The following is a 23,599-nucleotide window of genomic DNA, read 5'->3' as shown; positions in this document are numbered from 1 at the left end:
CATGGGAGGAGACACAGCCAGGAGAGGTGACCCAAACTGTCCAAAGGGGTATTCAACATCATGCTCAGTATATAAAATGGAGGGAAGGAGAGAGAAGGAGGGGACATTTTGAGTGTTGATATTTGTCTTCCTAAGTAACTGCTGAGTGTGATGGGGCCCTGCTTTTTCTGGAGATGGGTGATCAACTGCCTGCCCTTGGGAAGCAGTGAATTCCTTGGTTTGCTGTCCTTGTGTGTGCAGCTTTTGCTTTTCCTGGTAAACCACCTTTATCTCAACCCAGGAGTATGTTTTACCCTTCTAATTCTCTCCCTGATCCTGCTAGTGGGAGTGAGCAAGCAGCTGTGTGGGGTTTGGCTGCTGGCTGGGGTTAGACCATGACAAGAATACAAAACCTCTCTGGGCAACCAGGGCCAGCTCTTGGGTACTCTCACAGTGGGGAAGAAAAATTAAAAAGAAAAGAAAAAGTTTTCTAATGTTCATAACCTCTGTGTTTGAGTTTGTGTCTCTGACTGGAACTGACTCTGGTTCTGTCCCCTTCTCCTCTTGAGCTGGTAGAAGCTGAAGGTCAGACATGACATCCTCCATGTTCACAAGCACACATTTGCTGACTGGTTACCTCCTCTCTCTCTGTGTCAGTGCTTGCTGCAAACAGATGCACACTCATGATGTTGCAGGCACCCCACAGCCATGGGTGCCCCCAGATATGTAGAGTATAAGGGCACCTAAAACCCCCAGTCTGACACCAATAAATAGCTGGCACCTAGTCCCCCCAGAAACTGGCAGTCAGTCCATGCAGTACTCGCACACATGGAAGAAGAGTGAGATGGTTAAGAAAGGTTTGAATGAAACAGGACAGGCTGTGGTGATCAGGCACAGTGCTTATTCAGATAGGTGTACTTTATAAAGTACAGTCAGCTCCACTGATAGCCCTTTCTGACTCATTCTCTCTTTGTTCCTCTAATTTCTTCCCATGAACATTTCTTCATCACTTTATGCAGGTCTACAAATTCTCACTCCTCTGGTCCAGCACTCAGGATCTTCATTTACCCCATCTCAATATCTCCAGGTAAAATCTTCTCACACTCCACATATCCTTACGCAGATAATGTGGAAATTATCTGCTCCTGTTTCACAGAAGGAAAGGAATACACAGATCACACAGCAGTGCCTGATTATGAGTCCAACGTGAGAGCTGACATGAAAGCCTCAAACGGTATCAAGTTCAGGCATATCCTTCTATTCAAGGTCATTGAGCTTTTTCTGGCATCTTCAATAGTTCATGTCACTGAAAGCACATAGCTGTGATGTGATGTCCCATGCCACACAGCATAGTGCCTGACATATATGATCATTACTGTACTTCAGAATAATGAACTTTTACTGAATTCCTGGAAGCAGGTAACTCGCATTACAATTTTTTTTGAATTTCAGAACTACATGACTTACATCCACAGCAGCTCCGAGGAATGAGATCTGACAAGATTTCACTGTAAATGGGCAAGAACTATTGCAAATGCAGATCAGGAACAATTTTCTTAAGGAGTTATATCAGCTGGACTCTTAATTCCCATTCCTCACTGTTGCTGTATATCTTTGATTCTGTAGTTGCTATAAGCAGAAGACTGAGTTTACCATAGGTAGATATAACAAGAAGTGTGTTAAGACTGGTGGTCTCAGGCAGGCCCCAGATTTACACAGTTTTGATAGATTTTCATATTTTTAGTAAGAACCAAGAAAGAAACCACAGTTTAGCAGGAATGTTTAATGAACTATGCTGATTCTTCTCAACTGCTCAGTAGTTGCTTCTCCAGGTCTTCAAGTGCAATGCCATAGTGCATAAAAAACAAAGCAGGACTTCATTACATCTTCATACTGAAGAGACCTACTTCATTATTCCATCCCAGTCTGCAGCTACTGTTTCTGTCCATAATGATGCTTCAGGTCAAGCTACATTTGGAGGTCATCAGTTCTCTCCATTGCTGCTACTGCTCCCCCTGTACAGCTGTGAGAATTCCTAATGGGCAGGTTTTGCTAAATTCTTTGTCCATGCCATTTCACTGATTGTTTAATCTTCTCACTCTTGCCATTAAGTTGTCACTAAATCAGTCATCCACTATTGTACTTGATTCATTTGACATAGAGTCAAAGACTCATTTCCTTTCAAAGGGTGCTTTAACCCAAATAAAAACTGTAGGATTCCCCACTCAAACACTGTTCACATTAAAACAAAACTTAGAGAAGTTATTCTTAATTTGTTCTCTTTTTTTCATCATTCATCCAGACTAGATCTTGTTTCACATACTGGCCTGCTGAGTATTCCTCTGTAACAGTATTTTAATCACAAGGTAATTTTTACATTACTGACTGAAAAACTTGCTGATATAAGTACATGTATTTTGATTTCTACCTTACTGATATCTGAATTAAACAATTTTTCTATTGTTCTTAACTTCAATCTGAGATAGATATGTGTTCCAGATACACAGCTTGAGATGGCAGTAAAATTTTTGCACCACCTGTCTCTTTTACTCTGATTTTCTACTGCAATTAGGCAGCATTAGGTACCACCAGCATCTGGTATCTACTGTAACCTATCCTAAATAAATGCTAGGCAGATTCAGAGAGCTGCAAGACCAAAGCAGGCTTTCATCCAGCTTAATAAATATCTTGAGGCTTACGTCACATCAGAACGGCACAGAATGTAAAGCTCTGAATGCTTAGGACAGCTGTCCTCCTTCCCTGCCTCGGTGGCCTTTCTGATTACACTTGTACCCAATCCCATCCACTGGCACTGTTTCCCAAGTGATACAAATACTGCAGCAGCACAGGAGACGAAAAAATCCTGAGCTGAGTGTGGTCGTCAAGATGTCTGGGTATTTATGACAGCACAACAGCAACATCACAACACCACAGAAACCACTGAGGTTGCCTAGAACCCCAGCGAGTTCTGTGAGTGATAGATCCTTGTTCTTTACCTGCCAAAGGGACCCAAATCAGCTGCCTGGAATTTCCAGTGCATGGGATAGGAACTCTTGACTGGACACATATAGTTTGAGGCCAGAGTGTCATAGTCATCCTTGTCTTATTTATACCTCAGAGTCTATTCAGTTGTGTTGGCTACTTTTGTGCAGTGACACCACACAATTGATAAAACATATGGTAAAAACACCAGCTGGCTGAAGTACTTGCACTATAAGAGGAAATAGGTCTTAATTTGGATGTACCCAGGAATTAATCCTTATTTATTGCTCATGCTTTTCCCCAACTCTTATGTTTACTGTATGTAAAAAAAATGTGCCTTTTTTTAATTTAAATTTGCTTAGCTTTACCTTCCACACAGTAGTTTTTGCTGGCTTTTCAGATTTAAAAAAAACACAGTATTTTCTTCCTCTGAAGGTGCTCACGTACTAACTCTCAAACTTCACATACCCACTGCTATTTCACTGCAATTGCTTTCTGATTGTATTCTGGCAGTGCAGAAACAATTGGTTTCTGATTGTATCCTGGCAGTGCAGCCTACTAGCACAAAGAAGTCAGGACTTCTGTGACCAAGGTAGGAAAAAAACAAATAATTTTTTAAATTTTGGATTTTAGATGTTTATACAATTGTAATTTTTTCAGATGTGTGAATAAGAGAATGATTCTTTGAAGATATTGCAAAAAGCAATGAAGTAACAAGGGAATTGGAACTATGTGTTGACATAACAGTGGATAGTCACCTGGAGAGGAGAGATAGACATAGATCATGGTAAACATTAGCAGTGAAAGAAACAGTTTGGAGTGATACCTTACCAGCAGTGTGCCTTTGTGCCTTTCTCTAACTTTTTATTATATTTAGTGTAAAAGAATTGTGCTGTTTTTTCTAGAGTTGAGATTTGCCTGTCATTACCTTTCATGCAGTAATTCATATCAGAGAAGCAGTATGAACTTGCCAGCAGTGTGTCTTTCTGGCCAAGAAGGCAAATTATACCCTGGGGTGTATTAGGAAGAGCATTGCCAGCAGGTCACAGGAGGTGACCCTGCCCCTGTGCTCAGCCCCAGTGAGGCCACGTCTGGAGTGCTGTGTCCAGTTCTGGGCTCCTCAGGACAAGAGAACCATGCAGCCCCTGGAGCAGGTCCAGCAGAGGGCTATGAAAATGATTTAGTGTCTGGAACATCTTGTACAAGGAAAGGGCAAGGGAGTTGGGCCTGTTCAGCCTCGAGAAGAGATGACTGAGATAGCTACAGGTATCTGAAGGGAGGGTGTCAGAGGATGTTTCCAGACCCTGGTCAGTGGTGCCCAGCAATAGGACAAAAGGCAGAAACTGATGTACAGGAAGTTCCACCTGAACATGAGGATGAACTCCTTAACTCTGCAGGTGACTGAGCCCTGGAACAGACTGCCCAGAGAGGTTATGGATTCTTTTTCCCTGGAGATATTCAAGAACCATTTGGGCACCATCCTGTGCTCTAGGATGGCTCTGCTTGAGCAGGGAGGTTAGACAGGGAGGTTAGACCACAGGATCTACTGTGGTCCCTTCCACATGACCCATTCTCTGATTCTGTGATTCTGTTATGAAAAAAATAATATTCCAGAAAGAGGAAGTGTGTAGGAAAAGGAACCTTACCAAAAGGACACCTAAGGATTATGATATTTTCAGAAGTTTTCTGGGAAATGCTAATTAAGCAACCTGAATTGCATTCCTAAACTGTAATATAAAAGCTTTGACTTGAGCTTCAGCTTTGTGTCTATAAAAGCACTAATAGCCTTTGTAGATGGTTTTTTTCCCTGCTTAATCCTAGGTAGAATTAGTATAGAAATGTGAAGGGTATAAAGCTGATTGTGATAGCTGCTGGTGAAGACACTGCCCAACAGCTTGGAAGATTGTGTCTTTGCAGGAATCATGAAAGAAGCCAGTAAATAGAAGCCTGTGTAAGGGAAAGTCAGAGCTCTGTTCTGGACTTGGTGAGTTCAGATGGGCAACAAAATACGATGGCTGGTTTTCTGTGCACTTTTGATCAATAACACACTTTAAACTCATGTATGATACATGAGGAACAGAAATACTGCCTTCATTTTCAGCTGGAAAAGAAAATATGGCACTGAAAAGAGAACAAACTAATACACATCTCTCTAATAGCAGAAAGGAATGCATGTGCAGTGTTATTCCCTTTCTAATGGAAGCATGACAGGAATTTCCTCATGTGTCACATACCCAGGGAAACAATTGTGCCTCATGACGACCACAGAGAATTAGTCCACTAAAGCTCAATTCTCAGGTAATATAGAGCAGCTGTCTCAACAGTTTGACTTCTGATTTGCTGTGTGCCTTATTCATTATTATTGTTTGCTATTCCACCTCCTCCCACCTCCCCAAACCTCCCTTAATAATTCTCAAGAAGAAAGAAAAGGGAGATTTCCACAAGTCCCATCATTAGTGCCAGCCCAAAGGATGAGACAGTGACCAGGTAGACAATGCCACTACCTCTCACTACTCAGACACAAAACAAGCAGGGTAACACATAACTTACCAATATAACTAATAATGACATCCATTAGTCTTCTGATGGGTCTCTCTACAGCCAGTCAAACCTCCTGCTGATGGAACTCACAGGCACTTGGAAACTGGTAGGTTGATTCTGGTCCTGAAAGCAGCCCTCCACATCCAGCCCTTCTGAATTCACAGCTGCAGAGGTGCTATATTCCTCCCATAGAGAACTTGACCTTAAATTGGGTAAGAGGACGTAAATCGCTCTGGGGAACAGCACAACACATACATTTGCTTTGTTCTTTAAATCTTTCCTAGGGATTTGATATTTGCTGTAGACAGAGCAGGGACACCAAATGTACCTCTAGACCTGGTATAATAACGTCATACTTATGTTAAGACAAAAACTTATGAAATATGCACCAGGGATGTTAAGGAGGAAAAGGTCAGAGAATTGATTCCAGAAGCTAATGAACACTTGCTTGGTGAATGTAATCTGTTGAAAAAAGAGAATAGAAAACAGAAGCCAAGGAGGAAAGATAAATCATTGTGTATGACAGAGATCTGAAGAGGAACCAAGTATGATGACATCTTTCTAGACAGATTCATTATAGCTAAAGATCAACACCAAAGATCAACCACTTCCTCCAGGAAATAATTTGAATAGCAGCTATCCAAAGACAGCTGCCTGTAAAAGTTCTTTAAAATTAATAATATCCAGAATCACCTCAGATTTCTTTAAAACATTCAAGGAAATTTCGTGACTTGATAATTCTGGCCACCATTTACAAGACTCACAACTAGTATTTCATATATTATACTTGGAATAATTGTTATGTGCAAAATTTGCATACCTAAATGTTTACACTGACATACCATGATGATGAGTAAGGGATCAGAGCAACTGATATACAGGGAGAGGATGAGGAATCTTGGCTGCTTATCCTGAAGAACAGAAATGTCAGGGGATTTTATGAATGTGTATCAATACCTAAAGGGGGGATGTAGAGAAAACAGAACCAGGCTCTTCTTAGTGATGCTCAGGAATGTGATAAATTGTAGATTGGCTTTGGGGGACTGAGATGTGGCCAAGGGCAGGGCAGGAGGAGGCACATATTAACTCCAAAGTTACATTTGGGAGGGAGAGCTGGTGAAAGTCTCCTCCACACCTCTGACTTTTCTTCAAACATATTGCATTGTGTTGGCTATCAGTGAAACTGCTTTGCTCAGGAAATGTCTTCTGCCTTCCTTATACCACAGAATGTAGCATTTGGTGAGGAAGGAATCCAAAATAACAGAGCAAGATTTCCATGATGTACTATTTGCCTTTAGAGAACTGGTTCATTCAGATGATGGATTTTATTTTAAAGCTTAATTTAACTTCTGCAATATATTATGACTCACAAACTCCAGTTTCAAATAGGCACGTTTCAGTGATTTTAATATTACAAATTATTTAAATTGTATGCAGCAATGTAATGATAAATATCAAACTTCATATTAAATATCATATTTATAGTATATGACATATTAGCTTACATTCAAGACATAAGTACATCTGTGGATATTGAATTGCTAGCAAAGGCTTCTCAGGTCCAAGGCAGACTTTTAGGCCACAATGAAGGTGTATTTACATTGTTGATGAATTCTTAGGCTATGCTTCTATCTTCTCTTTCACACTGGAAAAGTGCAGGACAGCAGATCAGCCATGGGTGGATGGCCCAGCCCATCCCATGCAGCTTGAGGAGCAGAGGAGAGGGCAGCCAGGAGAGTGTCTGGGTGTGAGGCTGCTCCCACCAGCCTTGTAGCTGCTATTGCTAGTGGCTCACCAAGCCTGACACCGAGGTCAGAATGAAGGAAGCATTTTCCAAAGGTCTCCTCAGAGACAGCCTGCCCTCTGAGCTGGAGACAGCCGCAGCCCCTGGCCATGCAGCTCCAGGCTTGGCTCTCTGCCCTGCATCTGCCCATCCCCTCATCCCTGTGCTGGTTATCCCTGGGTCTGGGACTCTGCTCCTCTGCTGCAACTCCTCCTCTTTGGTATTGACTTCCACATGAAATAAAAAGGGACTGAATTTTCCCTCTCTGAATGGCTATTTTTGACACCGTGCCCAATCTCTCTAAAATTTGAATATTAAGTATCATATGGAAATAGCTCACCTAGGACACCATACAGAATAAACCTGGGATGTGACACTCAATACAGGCAACAGAAGAACATTCATATATCATTAGTATCAGTACTGTTCCAGTTCAAGGTCTTTTTCTGAAACTCAGAAATCAGAGTGGAAAAGACATTTGCTATCTAGTCTAGAGTGGAATGCATATATTTGTGATAAAACGCTTCTCTCACAAATAAGATCTATTTCCTAAAGATCGTATCAGCATTCACCTCTGTCAGACCTTCATGCCTTTCCTGGGGAGCTGAGCTGGGTCAATTTTTGTTCAGTGTAATGGGACTTACGGGACCATTCCAGCTGCTGTAACTCCAGCACTGTGCTTCAGATCATTTATTCTGAAAGTAATTTTTTCCAGGATCATTTATTTTGGAAACTATTTTAGTCCCTACAGGCTGAGAAATGCAGTGAAAGAAAAAAAAATAATTTGGAGCTTCTCCAGGATTTGCACAGAGATAAATTTACACAATTTATCCACTCTCCACATGACTCCTGAGACAGCAGAAAACTAACCTAGGCTAACAAAATAAGGAAATGTAAGTGTGTTGTTGAAAGGATGCTGCTTATAGAAGCTAAAGAACAAAAGAGGCTGAAAACCAATAAAAATGATGCAAAAAATAATATGTCGGTAATAATAAAAGGAGAAATTATTTGGCAATCACTATTTCATACTAAAACACACTCACATATTGTCTTTGAAAACTCTCTGTCCTTTATAAATAGCAAACCAAAGAGTCAGATTTTCGAGGTATGGAAAGCTTCATTTGTCTTTTCCACACACATGATAAATTTAAAAAGAAAAAAATAGGCCAAGAAAAAATGACTAAGACAAAGAGACGTTCAAAGTCAAGAGTCAAAGTATGAAAAGGCTTCTTTCTCAAACATGGTCTTTTTATTTTAGCCAGACTCATTTATCTTCTGATATTTCTGCCTTGGCAATTTCATTTATAGTTTTTAAATAACCCCACTAAGCACCTTAATAAAAATAATCAGCCTATCCTTTATAAAATGACTTTTTTGCAAAGTAACTGTTACACAAATGCGGAAGAACCCAATCTCCATCCCTATGATGCTCTCTGAAGATACAGATAGCACAGAAACACTTCAGAAAGTGCTTTTGTTTGGGTTCATCTTAAATTGAAAGACTACTAGATATATTACAGACACTGTCTTCAAAACAGCTAGTTCTGTAAAATACATTTGCCAGAGAAAACAGCTTTGCCCTTACCAGATAGGTTAGCTATTTCCTTTTTTCTTTTTATTTTTGAAAGGCAAAATATTAGACAGCTGTGGCTGCATATTTTGTCTAGCTACTCATCTTACTCCCTTGGGCCTCTCTGAATAACTTAACTGCAATTGAAATCCAAATTTGGTTCACTAAATTCATTTGACAGATGAACTAGAATAATGTCATTTGTAAAAGTAACTTGGATATAGCCACAAAACCTTTTTTCATTTATCAAGACATTTTCTTTTCCTAATAAATACATAAAACAAACAGGTCCTGTCTGAACATGGTTACCTTTCTAGCATCTGGCATATGAGCACTTCTGTCAAGACAAAATACAGATTTTAAATGTTTGGCTCTGACAGAGCTTTTAGTGTGGCTGGAATTTTTTCTGTCTTCAAGTTTACCTAAGAGGCTTCTTAGCTTATGGACAACTTCACAGAGTAATACTCATGTCCTCATGTCATTTACCACTGACTGCAGCACACTCAGTGAAGTAATACAGCCATTCCACTAATAAAAGTAATGCAGGAGTACAGAGAAAGAATTGATGATTTCTCTTCTGTCCTCTCCTTTTGTCTTTTCTTTTTTTCTTTTTTTTTCCCCACAATTAGGGTATGCCTCCACTATGTAATGAAAATCCCTTGGCAAAACATGCAAAGTAACATTGTCTTTGTAGAGAGAAAGTAAAAAAATGACAGCAGGGCCAAAATGAACAAATATTTCATTTGTGATTATTGAGATCTGTAGGGAATTTTGTATCAGCTTCTTTTCCTGCTTTTCATTTCTCAGCAACACAATAAGTTGCCCTTGTTGCTGCTCAGTAGAAGCCACTACCCACTAGATGGGGCCCCAAGGCAAGAATTTCTCAGCTCACAACGCCAGATTCACTCTGAGAAGCTGCATTTCCAGAGGAGAATTATTATAAGGGCAAAAAAGAGGTCAGAAATATCAGAACCCTGAGTGTGTTTAAGAGATTGAGCTGAATTTGTAATTTGGTTCAGAAGGGTACTTAAATTCTACTAGCACCTATGCCAGAAGGCATGCACAGACCCTCTACCACACAAATTCTACCTAATCCTTAAACCCACCATTCTTAAAAGGGGAAAAAAAAAAAGGTCCTTGTATTTCACCAATAAAATTCAGAAGATTTTTCACATGACTGGATCTGACTACACAGAGTTATGGCTATACCTACTGGCAGGGGAGGACAAGCACAGAATCACCTGTAACAAGTAGCATCATGTGTTTCCTCCCTGTTGGTCCAGACAACAGCAATGCCACCATCCCTTAGGAAAATATGTTTCCAACAAGCTACAGTCCTCAGAGACATTTCAGCTTTATCTTGGTCTGCTGGGAACTCAGCTTCTTACAAAAATACATAAGGTTCCTTGCACAGATTCTGCTTCATAGATCTACAGAAAAGGTTGATCTTTGCATATTTAATGAAAGAAGGGGTCACAAAACAAAAGTTTCTGCACTTCACACCCAGAGACATAACCACTGATCTAAGACATTATTGTGATTTTTATTCACTTTGCTGCACAACTGTTTTCATATTTAATTCGTTCAAAGTTGATTCTCAGCTGATGATTTACTACCTTGAATGCAACTGTCCTATAATGTGAGTGCAGCCTGCTATTCTACAGCTTATCCACCTGCACTTGTGCCTGAACTCATTGCCATGGACTGTCTTTACTGTCAGTGGTGAAAGCCCCTCCACAAATGCAATTCACCCCATTCCAAAGTAAAATTTGTCCTCCTAGGGTAAGTAGTTCAGACATAGGTGCCAAAGTGGCAGAGGTCTTAGAGGTGTGCAAAGCCAGCCCCTGCATCTGCTTCTGAGAGGAGAAATTGTTCTTAGCCTTGTGTTTAACAGCACACACAGTAGGAACATGAGCTTTTCTCTCTGATTCATCAGATTTGCAAAGTAATTTTATTTTTGTATATCATCCCTGCACAGCAGCAAGTGCAGTGATGGGCACCAGCCCCCAGCTCAGTGAAGACAACCTAGACTTGTTCATACCAAAATGGAAAACATCCAAGCTGAGGCTGCCTGAGTTGTCCTGTTTATGTCTGCCTGGATCAGACCCTGGCATGGCAGTGTTCTCTAAAGGCAACTTCTGAAGGTAGAACACACTGGCTGCTCATCAAGCTTCATCTGTCAGACATTAAAAAGAAAATAAAAGAAGGGCAGTCATAGTGGGTGACTCCCTTCTGAAGGGACAGAGGGCCCCAAATGTCAACAGGACCTGCTGCCTGCCTGGGACCAGGTATGGGATGTCAGTGAGAGACTTCCTGGGCTGATTCAGCCCTCTGATTATTACCCACTGCTGATACTCCAGGCTGGCAGTGATGAGATTGAAAAGACAAGTGCCAGGGCAATTAAAAGGGACTTTAGGGCACTGGGTCAAGTGGTTGATAGGGCAGGAGTTCAGGTAGTGTTCTGCTCAGTGCCTTTGGTGGCTGAGAAAAATGGTGAAAGCAATAGGAGAGCCTACATTATCAACAAGTGGCTCAAGGGTTGGTGTCATCAGCAGAACTTTGGGTTCTTTGATCATGGGGCAACATTTTCGGCACCTGGCCTGCTGGGACTGGATGGGCTGCATCTCTCTGTTAAAACCAGAAGGATTTTACCTCATGAACTGGAGGAACTCATTGAGAGGGCTTTAAACTAGGTTTGAAGGGGGAAGGGGATACAGCTGGGCTGTCTGGAAGCAGGCCCAAGGGTGGAAGCCTGAGTCAGGGGTGAAGTCAGTAGCCCAGCTGAGGTGCATGTACACTAATGCACACAGCTTGGGTAACAAACAAGAAGAGCTGGAGGGCATGGTGCAGCAGCAGAGCTGTGATGTAATTGCCATCATGGAAATGTGGTGGGATGACTCACATGGCTGGAGCGCTGCACTAGATGGATACAAGCTCCTCAGAAGAGACAGGAAAGGGAGAAGAGGTGGAAGGGTGGCACTTTATATTAGGGAGGCTTTTGATGCCATGGATATTGAAACTAATGATGACAAAGTTGAATGCCTATGGGTAAGAATTAAGGGGAAGGCCAACAAGGCTGACATTCTGATGGGAGTCTATTATCGTCCACCCAGTCAGGAAGAACAACTTCCACCACAACTCTCCACCAATCAAGTGGGCAACTTATTCTACAAGCAGCTGGAGAATGTTTCAGGATCACCAGCCCTTGTTCTTTTAGGCGACTTAACGTACACCAGACAGCTGCTGGGAACTTAATACAGCAAAAAAGATGCAGTCCAGGAAGTTCTTAGTGTGTGTGGAGTTCAGAATGCATTTTGGCCACAATAACCCCTGCAGCATTGTAGGCTGGGGATGGTGTGGCTGGACAGTGCCCAGGCAGAAAGGGACCTGGGGGTACTGGTGACAGCTGACTGAGCATGAGCCAGCAGTGTGCCCTGGTGGCCAAGAAGGCCAATGGCATCCTGGCCTGGATCAGGAATAGTGTGGCCAGCAGGAGCAGGGAGGTCACTGTTACCCTGTACTCTGCACTGGTGAGGCCACACCCTGAGCGCTGTGTCCGGTTCTGGGCCCTCAGTTTGGGAAGGACATTGAGACACCTGAGTGCATCCAGAGGAGGCAACGAGGCTGTGAGGGGCTGGGAACACAAGCCCTGTGAGGAATGACTGAGGGAACTGGGGGTGTTTAGACTGGAGAAGAGGAGACTCAGAGGTGACTCTACAACTTCCTGAAAGGTGGCTGTAGTCAGGTGGGGGTTGGTCTCTTTCTCCAGACAGAGAAATCTGACAGAGAACCAGAGGACACAGTCCTAAGCTGCACCAAGGGAAATATAGGTTGCATATTAGGAAAAAGTTTTTTACAGAGTGGAATTGGCTGCCTGGGGAGGTGGTGGAGTCACCATCCCTGGATGTGTTTAAAAAAAGCCTGGATGTGACACTTGGTGCCATGGTTTAGTTGAGGTGTTAGGGCATGAGTTGGACTTGATGATCTTGAAGGTCTCTTCCAACCGAGTGATTCTGTGATTCTGTGGTTCTGTGAAGCTAACAGGATGGTAATTCAGTCATCAATACTTTACCAGTATTTAAATTCCTCTCTTTTGGGCTATAAGACATGGTGCTTTCCCAGACAATTCCTGAGTACAGGCAGGATTCAGCCTGAGCAAAGCATCATTGCCCATGGCAGTTTGGAGGCAGTCCTCCTGTACTACTAGGTAAGAGAGCTTTATAGCACAGTATAAAGTAGTCTTAGGGATGCCAGTAGTTCTAGGGATCAACCATGACAGCCATAACCCTGTTCATTTTAATAGAATATAAGCATACATATGTATGTACGCATCCATCTATCTATCTATCTGACAATACCAGAATCTAGTATCTTAAAAATGAGGCAGTTGCTGAGAATGAAAACCGCTAAGCAAAACTGGAGTGAGGGCAGAGGAGAGACAAGTACCACAGGAGCAGTATGGAGGTGAAGCAGCTTGGGCATACTATGGCAGGGTCACCAACCCTCTTGAAAGTCTGTAATTGTCACAGGGGAGAACAGCATACCATAAGAGAACTGACAAATTTCAAATGAAGAAATGGAATCATTAAAGTATAAATTCAGGCTTTAACTGGAGCAAAGAAACTAAAACAGACAAGACTTGTCTATGTTCACACATAGGCTGGCTCAGGAGAAGGAACATATAAAACTGAATATTTGCAGTGACCAAAATAGAAAAGTGCTTCTGAACAGGCAGGCCTGGAAGAGCCACTCATTCCTGATGACAACGAAGCCTTCTTCAGGAGCTGTGCAGAGTAGCACACTGTGCAGTGTGCACACTGAAGAATGCCATCTCTCTGCTTTACAGCACTTTCAAAACAGACTCTCCTCCCATCCAGTAATATAAGGAAGGGGAAGGAGATCTATTACTTCATCCTCATGTATGTGGCAGCTTTTCTTTGCTGCCTCCTACACTTCATCTGCCACTGCTTTAAGTCTGCCCACTCTCCCCCTTTCACATGGCTCTTGTACAGCTCTGTACCACATATTCCTTCATCACCTGCATGCCTTGTTTTGCCAAGGTCACTTTCTCACATGCCATTATCAATTGTTCTTTCTCTTCACATCCTTTTCGTGAAGCATGTAATCAATCAATCAATCAATCAATCAACCATTTTCCATGTTTGTTGTCCTCTTTGAGTGCTTTTCATTCTCTAAGTTACTTTCCTCCTGTGCTGTATTCGACTACAGTGTGCTGAGCTCTCTCCAAAGTTCAGCATGAGATTACATGTGAGTGGGTGAGCCCATAAGCTCTCAGACTGTGCTCTCAAGATAATTAGAAGCATATATTGTTAGAAACACAGCATCATTGTTCAATTAACATTGAAATTACTTAATAGTACTGTATGGCCAAAAGACACTTCTAGAACTTACAAAATACAGAGTAATGCATTTCAGGCATTGAGATTTTTAGTAATAAACAAATGTAAAATAAGGAGGTGTTGCAACTTTAGGTAGATTAATTGGAATATTACTACATTAACAAATTTTTCATAGTATCCATCTTGAATATTTCTAGCAGGAGAGTAAGCAAAAATTAATCTGATTTCTTTCTGCATTTCCTAAACAAACGAAGAGATCAACCAATTATTGATAGTGCTCTTTTACATAATGAAAGACTTACCATGTTCCCCATTCAGAGTTTCCTTTCCTAAATCAAACACAGCCAGTACTCTGAAACTTTCTTCATTTCCCAAAACTCATGTTGCTTCCCTCTGAACTCCCTCCACTGAATCCACATTTCCAGTCGAGGACAATGCCTGAAAGTAGGTGCCATATTTCAGCCAGTCTCACCTATGCAATTAATCCTCATTTTACAAATAATGCTCCTGCTCAGACTTTTAGCTAAATGGCAGACTTCTCTTTAGTGTATAACAGACTCACACAGTAACCCAATATCCTTTGCTTTCCCATACTATCCTGAGGGACTTGTTGGGATTCTGTCACCTGGACAGCTGCACCCTACCTCCATTTCACATTTAATTCCACATCCACAGGAGAAGCATGTGGTGTCATTCATTACTTTTGCTCAAGGTGTGAAGGAAATGCCTTTCTTTTTCACTCCACTTAGGAACAGCCCACAGCTTTCTTGCTGTACTGCAGACCCCTTGCTGTTTGCAACGCCCGCATGACTTCATCCCCAGAAAATGATGCATACTGAGACACTTTGTGTGATAAAGCACTTCTGGAGAGCAAACTCCTCCTTGTTCTCATGAAGCTCATTTTTATTGCCAGCCATGGCATATGGCAGAAAAGACACACACACTCAGCCTCCATGTGGGTGCCACAGACTGTAGGATCTGTGGAGGAAGCAGGAGGAAACTGATACATTTGTTACTACAAGGACGGGAGCAACACGACACAGACCAAATGGCTAAACCAGGAATAGTGCCCAGGATCTAGTCCAGAAAGAAGAGATGAAATAGACTATATGGCATTAAAAAAAAAATTTAAAAAAACCCAAACCCAGAACAAAACAAAAACAAAAACACCATAAAGCTTATTTCAAGCATCACATTGCCTAAACAGTCTGGAAATGGGATGGAAAAGAAACCAGCCTTTCATTAAATCCAGGAGATGAATAACTTTGAATTTTGAGTTTTCTTCCCTGAGACCACCAGAACAAAATCTTTCAGAGGAATAAGATGTTCAGATCAACAGCCTGAGCTCGCTCTGGGCACCTGAAAAGCCAAACAGGGCAGATGAGTTGATTGCTGCCCCCCTGGAATGTCATGTACCACATAAAGCAGTCTCAGGTGAGTCTCCCTGAAAACTGCATAGCTCAGTCGTAGCCTGAGTGAGGGAAAGCAATACCTGCATCCACCAAAATATTCACATTATTTGTTACAGTTCTGGATATACTACACTTCCTAGTCAAGAGACTTCACATCTTCTTGTTGCTGCACCTTCCACTTCTATGTTTTACTATTTGCCATCTTTGTGCTACCTCCCTTTGACAGCATTGCAGTCAGTTTCTCCAACACTGTCCTGCAAATCCCTTTTCAAAGCTTATTTTCTTCTGAAAGAGGAAAAAAATATAAAGCTAAGGCATTTCATTCAGTTCTAACCTGTTGGAGCCAAGTTACCAAGAAAATACGCATTTTTAATATATCTACAAGTCATTAAATGACATTTTCTCCCTGAGGTATTTCTCTTTCTGTGCTTGTCTGCAAATATGGCACCACTGTGGCATGGACATATGCTTAGTTTCCACATGGAATAATCTCACTGAATCCCACAGGTGAAATTCAATCTAATTACAGTAAAAAAAACCTGTTCTCGATTGTCTCACCTGGGTACAGCATTTCAGCAGTAAGACTATGCTGGCACAAACTGTTAAGCTAAGCACAAGCATCTGCTGACACAGCAGCTATTCTACTTAAGGTTCAAGGATATCTTATATGTATGTAGGAAGAAAGATAATGCATGTGTATGGGACTATAAGCATTGGTAAAGCTATTCAAATGCAGAGAAAACCTCTCAGTGTTACACAGAATAATGACTTTGATGAATTGGTTAAGGTTTTAAAGACATAATGTTTTTATGTAAGATGCAGTGACCCCTCTGAACAGCAGAGGACATTTAGTTAGTGCAACTCGTCTCTTGAATGGCATCCAGAGAGAAAAACAGTGGGACTAGTGAGGAAACTCAGCCTGGGGATAGGCAGAGAGAAAGGCTCTTTTGTGTGGCAGCAGAGGCAGGATCCCAAATGCTCATTTTCACACACAGACAAAGGAGGAAGGGCAACATTTATCTCTTCTGGTTTTTCTAATTTTTTTTCCAAGGTCTGCAGCACAAAATCCCTCTTAGGCAAGCTGTCAGCAAGGAGGAAGCATCCTGTGTGCAGGGGCCCAGCCTGGCAGATTAGCAGCATTGCTCACCACCAACCTGAGGCAGCAAGAGAAGCTGCTGTGAGAGGACACAGCAGAGGCGAGCTCTGAGAGCTGTGTAAGAAAATAACAGATACAGCTGCCACTCTAATCATTGCACCAAGTTTCCAGTGATGGCCTCATTTGGCCATGCCAGTGACCCAACGTGGGATGCCAGAGGAGCTCACAGCAGTCAGTGGAGAAGATGGTAGGAATTACAGCTGAAGGAAAATTAGCGTAGCAAAGCTCAATATAAGCTCAATCCTGCATACCACACTGTGTTGCTGATGTATTCTGACTTCACTTGTTAAGCAAGACATGCACTGCAGCAACTGGGCTTCTCTGCTGAGAGGAATGCAAACTCTGGATCAGAGAGATGACAAGAGACACCATTGCCCGCAGTGCCTGTGGCCCACAGCTGAGCAAGAATCAATCATATTGGCTTTTATTCCAGATCCTGGGGCTCTTGAGCCTTTTGCATTAAAACTCTGCTGTATAAACAGCTGAGAGAGGGACCAGACTCTGAATCTGTTTGCAGCAAACAGCAGTGTCCAACACACTTTAATACCCTGTCTCTCATGCCCTAAATCTCTCAGCATCATCTTACTGTCATAAAAAGAGGATGAGATGTTCTTCAGTTTGAAGGGTCTGGGACAATGTGATTTTAAACTTCTTAAAGTACAAAAGGCACTAGGAGATATCTTAGTGACAACACTATTAAGAAAGTGTATGGCAGAACAAGTGCCACAGATTTTAAAGAAACAGAGGCAGTATCACATTGAAAAAGTCTTTTCAGGCAGCAGATACAAGATATGAATGTGCACAGTAAATCTCAGTGAACTGGAGTACTTCTGTTCCAAAAAGGGACAAGATTTGTGACAAACCCAGTTTTGCAGTCACTGTCCCCCCACAAATATATCAATCTCTGTGATGATCTTAAGGGTCTTTTCCAAAATTAATGATTCCATGAAACTAATTCATCAACATCCGATTTTTTCCAGGCACACAAAACTTACTTATCTCCACTGCACCACAGAATGAGTCCACATGCCCTGGGAACATAAAAACCTCCTTGGGCACAACTGAAAACATACAACACTGTCATGCAGCTCCACATTTGCATTATCTCCCAGTCCACCGACTAATCTCTTATTCAGACAGACCTCTCAGAACCTCCTTTTGGGGTCAGGAGCTGCACAAAATGCAGGGAGAGAGATTAATCCTGTGTATCAGAGGCAATTGTCAGTGCTTTATTGTATATGAGGGAAGAACAGCTTCATCCCTTTTCTCTGCCCAGGGAAATGTGAACTCTTACCATCACATCCTGTTGATGCAACCAGCAGTTGAGAAGTGTTTTTAAATGCCTTTCTCAGTCTTTTCTGAGCAAACTGCTGCATATGGCATGAAATAATGAAACATCTGGTGGCCTGTATGAGGGAAATAACTTCATAGTCTATTTTGGAAAGTAGACATTGGAGTTAGGTATTAGTGACTCCTTCAGGATTTTTAAAAAATAATCTGGAGTACTGTCATATCCAAGTATTTTGGTGACTTAAACTCTAAGGTTTTGCTCATACCTTCTTTCCTAGTTAGCTCTGCCATAAAGACTCCCTAAGTGAGCTGCACCTTACCCTGGCAGAACAATTGTTTCCTTAATTACAGTATTACCTTTTTCACTGATCACAACCAATCACACAAACAGAGAAACTTTCTGCCAGTCTAACTCACTCCATCTTAACCAGGCCATTCCCAAAATCAGCTGACTTATGCTTCACAGATGTCCATATTACCTCTGCATAAATCATGAGTCTGGACAAGTTACCCAGCTATAGGGGTAGGAAGATTCAGAGTTCTCCTAGGAAGAACAGCACCATCCAGTATGGGCTTAAATAAGGGTTGTGAATTTGCCATGAAGAAATGTAGGAGAGATGGAGGTGATGGGGAGAGATTGAGGTTGTCAGGGGTACCCGATGCCATAGGGAGCTGCAGCCTTCTGCAGAACTGGGTACTCTAGGCATGATTATAAAAGCTGATCTGCTTCAAATATAGCCCAGAGAGTGAAAAGAGTGTGGAGCCATTAGGCCTGGCACCAGACATGTCCTCCATCCTGTAAGCAGGATGTAGAGCTGTAACAAGGACCATGAGTGTCTGTTTTCCTGTGCAGGTGAACAAGCCCACACAGGCAATGCCTCTGCTTCTACAACATCCTCCCTCTCCCTGCCTGCTCCCCTCAGCCTCCCCTGCCCACTGCTGCTGCTGCTGTGGTGGGGACAGCTGGGAGCAGCTCTCTAGGAGTTCAACGAATCCATGAGGAAGCAGAACCGGGAAGAGCAGAGCCCAGCTCCCAGCCCCTCTCCCTGCTCATCACAGGGTGCTGGAGAGATCAAGCCAGGGCTGTCTGGCAACCCACTTCAGCTTTGGATTTAAACACTTTGGATAGACTGGAGCTAGAGACAGGACAGGTCTGACACCCTCCTCCCATAAGATTTCTAACTGACTGAATGTTACTCCATCAGTGTTTTTTAATTTGTATTAACCCTCAAATGGATAATGCTCAATACTGTTTTGCCCAGACATCCAAAATTACAAGCTCTTTCAAATCTCCAAAAGGTGAAAACCAAAGCATTTTCAATTTTTTAAGCATTTCAGGTTTTCCTCCATATTCTGATCCTCCATATTCTGAAATTACAGGGTGTTTTCTTGTTTCAAGGAGGTGCAATAGGTAACAGCAAGCCAAATATGTGACCCAGAGGAGGTATTTGAACAGAAGCTGAGCACAGCTCTCAAACAGACTATAAACCTTTCATTCCTCACTCTCAAGCCTCTACTTTGCTTATTTCAAGTAGAATTTCCTAGAGTAGCAGTTAGTAATGCTAGTGAAGGTGTGAGCTCAGGCCTTCTGTCAGAGCACAGTTCTTGTCTTCCCTCCATGCTTCTGCTCAAGTCACGTCTCATCTGCTGTCAGAGATCATTATCCTCCTGCCTGTCCTGGCACCTCTGCACTGCCACTATCACTTCATTATTTGTCATCCAACCCACCAGTTCACATGTTTATGCAAATTTCATCTGTCTTTTGCTTTACTATCACCTGCTTCATTTAGGTTTATATGCCACCTACTAGCAGTAAGGCAATAGTTCTGTTTCCTCCCATGTGAGAAATTGAAATGTTATGGTTAATGGCTTAAACATTTTTCTAAAAGGACTTTGCCCATTATGGCAAAATTGTATAAAGAAGCTGTGACCACTAAAGCCTGCTCCCTGTCTGAATATGCCTCCTGACTGGAACTGGACTGTGAGTCAAGCCACCTAACAGGAACTTGAGAGAAGGGTGGCACTGCTGTCAAATTATCTTGTGTCTAAGGAGAGGAATGTATGCACAAGGAAAACCAAACCCAGCAGCTGTCCTGGATATCAGCTCTGGCAGGGTTTAGGGTGAGGGAGGCCATAGCCCACAGACTCATTTGCTGAGGCCAGGTTTGCACACATTTTCCCTAGGCCAGGGTGGGAAGAGGAGAGTTTTTGGGTGTGTGGTGTAACCCCTGGTCAGAGGGAACACCCCCCCTCCCCTACACAAACTGGCTCAGTTGTAAAACCCCCCCCACCACCAAGGCCACATCCACTGGTCATTCACATGAGAGGCAGCTGAGGGGGGGAACATAAACCATCAAAGACCCCCAGAGCACCCCCAGACTCATTCCTGAGGCCTTGCTCCAGAGGACTGCACTTGATACAAAGTGATGCAACCAATCCAGAATCCACAGCAAGAGATGGTGTAAAACTTCCCTGCCAGAGGAGGTACCTAGGTGTTCCCAGCAAGCCTGAATACTCATTAACCATCTGCACTCTGTGTTTTGTGGGACCCTCACCACCAAGAAGACCAGAAGAGGATCAATGGGATGCTGCTGGGATCCACAGTGGTGAGTTTTCCACTTAGCCTACCTCTCTGTCACTCTTTCACTCCCCCACCCCTTTCCTATTTTTCTCTCTCTCCCTCCCTCTTTCTCCCCACTTTCACATTTACTGTTAAATAAAATCCATACTATTGACTTTCAGGATACAGTCTCTTTTGCACCTTAATTTGAGCAGAGGCATCTCTGTAACAATAACCAGATCTTAACATCCCATAGTAAGTAACTTACCTCTGGAAATACTTGATTTTTTAACAGATAAACATTCATCAAAAGACTCCAAATACAGTTTATCATGACATATTTTTGACTGATTTTCCCCCTCTTTTTCCCAGTTCTGTTCCACTGATGTTTGCAATGGTCAGATAGATGACCTAACTTAAAATACTGCCACTAATATCCAAACTCCTTCTTATATAGAACTTTGAACTGCATTAAAAAACAGTGTTCACAATCCCAGTAGTCTCTTGAAGCTTTTTGGGCTAGATATCAAACCTTGCTATCATCATCATATTTCAAGAAGTGATTGTAACCATGGGATATTTTATTTTAAGTTATTGTGGAATATATGCAGTCACTGTCACCTAGGAGATGCTGAATGAGTAGGAGTTTAGCCACAGATGATTTTGAAGAGTCATATTTTCCAGGGTGAATCAGATGATCCTTTCTTTAGCTGAAAGGTGTCCCTGTCACTAGTGAAAAATAAAACATTTGATGTAATCTCTTCTGAAAATACAGCTGAAAACAACTGTAATCACATCTGGCATTTTAAGGAGTAGTAAAAGGAGTTGTGTATGAGCAGAAAAGAGAAGAACAGTGAAAGATGGAGAAGTAGCACAAAAGCTAAGGAAATTTACTGAAATCCCAGTTACTTAACAACAGACAAAGAAGTAAAATTTATGTTTCCTATATATAATTTTGTAAAGTATTACCATGATTTCTGAGCTTATAAACTCACCAGTGAATAAAACAGAAAGAAAAGTGCAAAAACCAGAAAGTCATCTGCCTAGATACAAACTCTTGGAAGTGATGGGAGGCATCCTTTAAAACAGGGGAAATGATAAGTTTTAAAAAGCTCTTATGAAAAGTGTCTTGCTTTCCTAAACAGAAATTTGTTTTTCTCCAGAATAAAAATGTGGAGGAAAAAACAGAGCCTGTAAGTTTAGATGTGTGCATCAACACAAACATTGCCCTGCAGACAAAGCTTTGTCTACTGCCCCTTAATTAAAGGAGCTGTCCTAGAATTTTCTTAGATCAAAGAGAGAAACAAACAAACAAACAAACAAACTATATGGGGAGAGAGAAAACAATAATGTCTCTGTTTCCTTCTTGAATTTTACTAGGGCAGCCACTGTTTTTACTGCAGTCACAGGCCTTTTCTATTTACAAATTCAAAGGCCAGTGCTAAACTTTAAAAGATGCTTGTGCCAGGCTCTGTTTCCAATTACCTGCACACTGTGTGGTTTCCCAAGTGGGGTTTCTGCTGAAACTGTGATCAGTCTAAAGTAAGTCATATCCACAAATGGCAGCTTGATCAACAGGCTGTGCTCCACAACCCCAGCAGCCCCATCCTGCCTACAGGAAAACGCTGTCTTTACTATCACAAGAGGCCAGCTAAACTTAGATATATTTGGCTTCAATTCAGATGAGAAAAATGCTGAGTGGATATAAGGGAAAACTATTAACAAGTATGCTTTCTGTAGCTCCTCTTTTTGAGCTTTCCTTCTTCTCAAATGGCTTGCAGTGGTGAATGCAAGAGGCTACACAGGATACTTGAGCACCCAGAAGAAACAATTTGCCCTGTTTACAGAGCCCCAGTACCTGTGAAGGATTTCCAGCACAGAGACATGCAAGTCTCCAATTCTGAAAGGAAGCTATATGCAGATGGACTGCTGGAAGCAGCTCTTTCCATAAGCAGGTTGAAATGGAGCAAAGCTCTCCTGGTGGCTAGTTTGGATGAAGACAGAGTTACCACACCGCCAAAAGGAACTGCTGAGTGTTTCTCCATACTTTGTTTTGAAATTTTTAACCAGACACGTTGTGGCAATCATCAGTGGCTGGCAGAGGCAAGAATTGACTGTTCAGTGAACTACACCACCAGATACATTTAAAATTTCTCTAACGGGGATGGCTACCGTATTTTAGATATCCTTGCAACTTTAGATCCTTACAACTGCACATGGAAAGACACTGGCAAAGGTCTCCCAGAAGCAGTTTTTTCAGGAAGCAGAGATCAGCATTGTTCTTGACTTCATGTAGCCAGATTTGCAGCCTTTGACAAGACCTATGAAATCTAATGAAAATGCAACCCTTTCCAGGGAATGGGTTTGGTTGGTTCTTTTCTTCCTTGTATTAGGGATGTATTACATTTCTTCCTTTTTTTTTCACTTTTCTGACAGAATTCTAAATTCTCTGAAGTTTACAAAGAGAAACACTTCAACACTGTAATGAGATTTTACCCTTTTAGGATTTTGGAAGAGAAAAAAAGGAAGGTCTTATCTATTTTAATTAATGCAAAGGACTCTAATGACCTGTTCAGTACTTTTGACATAGCTTTTGAGAGCTGAGATAAAAACATAATCTCAGCCAAAATCTTAAAAATTTGAAGTGAAAAAATTGAAAACTTATTTGTAACCTTAATTATGGGCAGATGGCAAGGCACTGAACATCATTCAAGGTCTCTCAAAAAAGACTGTGAGGAAGAACATCACTTCATCACACTTCTCTCAAGACTACATGTCCTTCCTGATATAAAATACAGGGGCAAGAGATGAAGGTGGAGGAATAGGCACAGCAGAGGTATTACCATTTCCAAACTGTCCATGTTTTTTACTCACCTGGTTCCTCCTGCAGAGATCTGTGTATCTACAGAAAGGCAAGCATCCCACTGCCTTTTCAGAGCCCAGGAATGATGCTGCAAAAGGCCACA

The sequence above is a fragment of the Molothrus ater genome, chromosome 3 (genome assembly GCF_012460135.2).
Source record: "Molothrus ater isolate BHLD 08-10-18 breed brown headed cowbird chromosome 3, BPBGC_Mater_1.1, whole genome shotgun sequence".
Lineage (NCBI taxonomy): Eukaryota > Metazoa > Chordata > Aves > Passeriformes > Icteridae > Molothrus > Molothrus ater.
The sequence above is the reverse complement of the archived record's forward strand: the minus strand, read 5'-3'. Positions refer to the sequence as shown.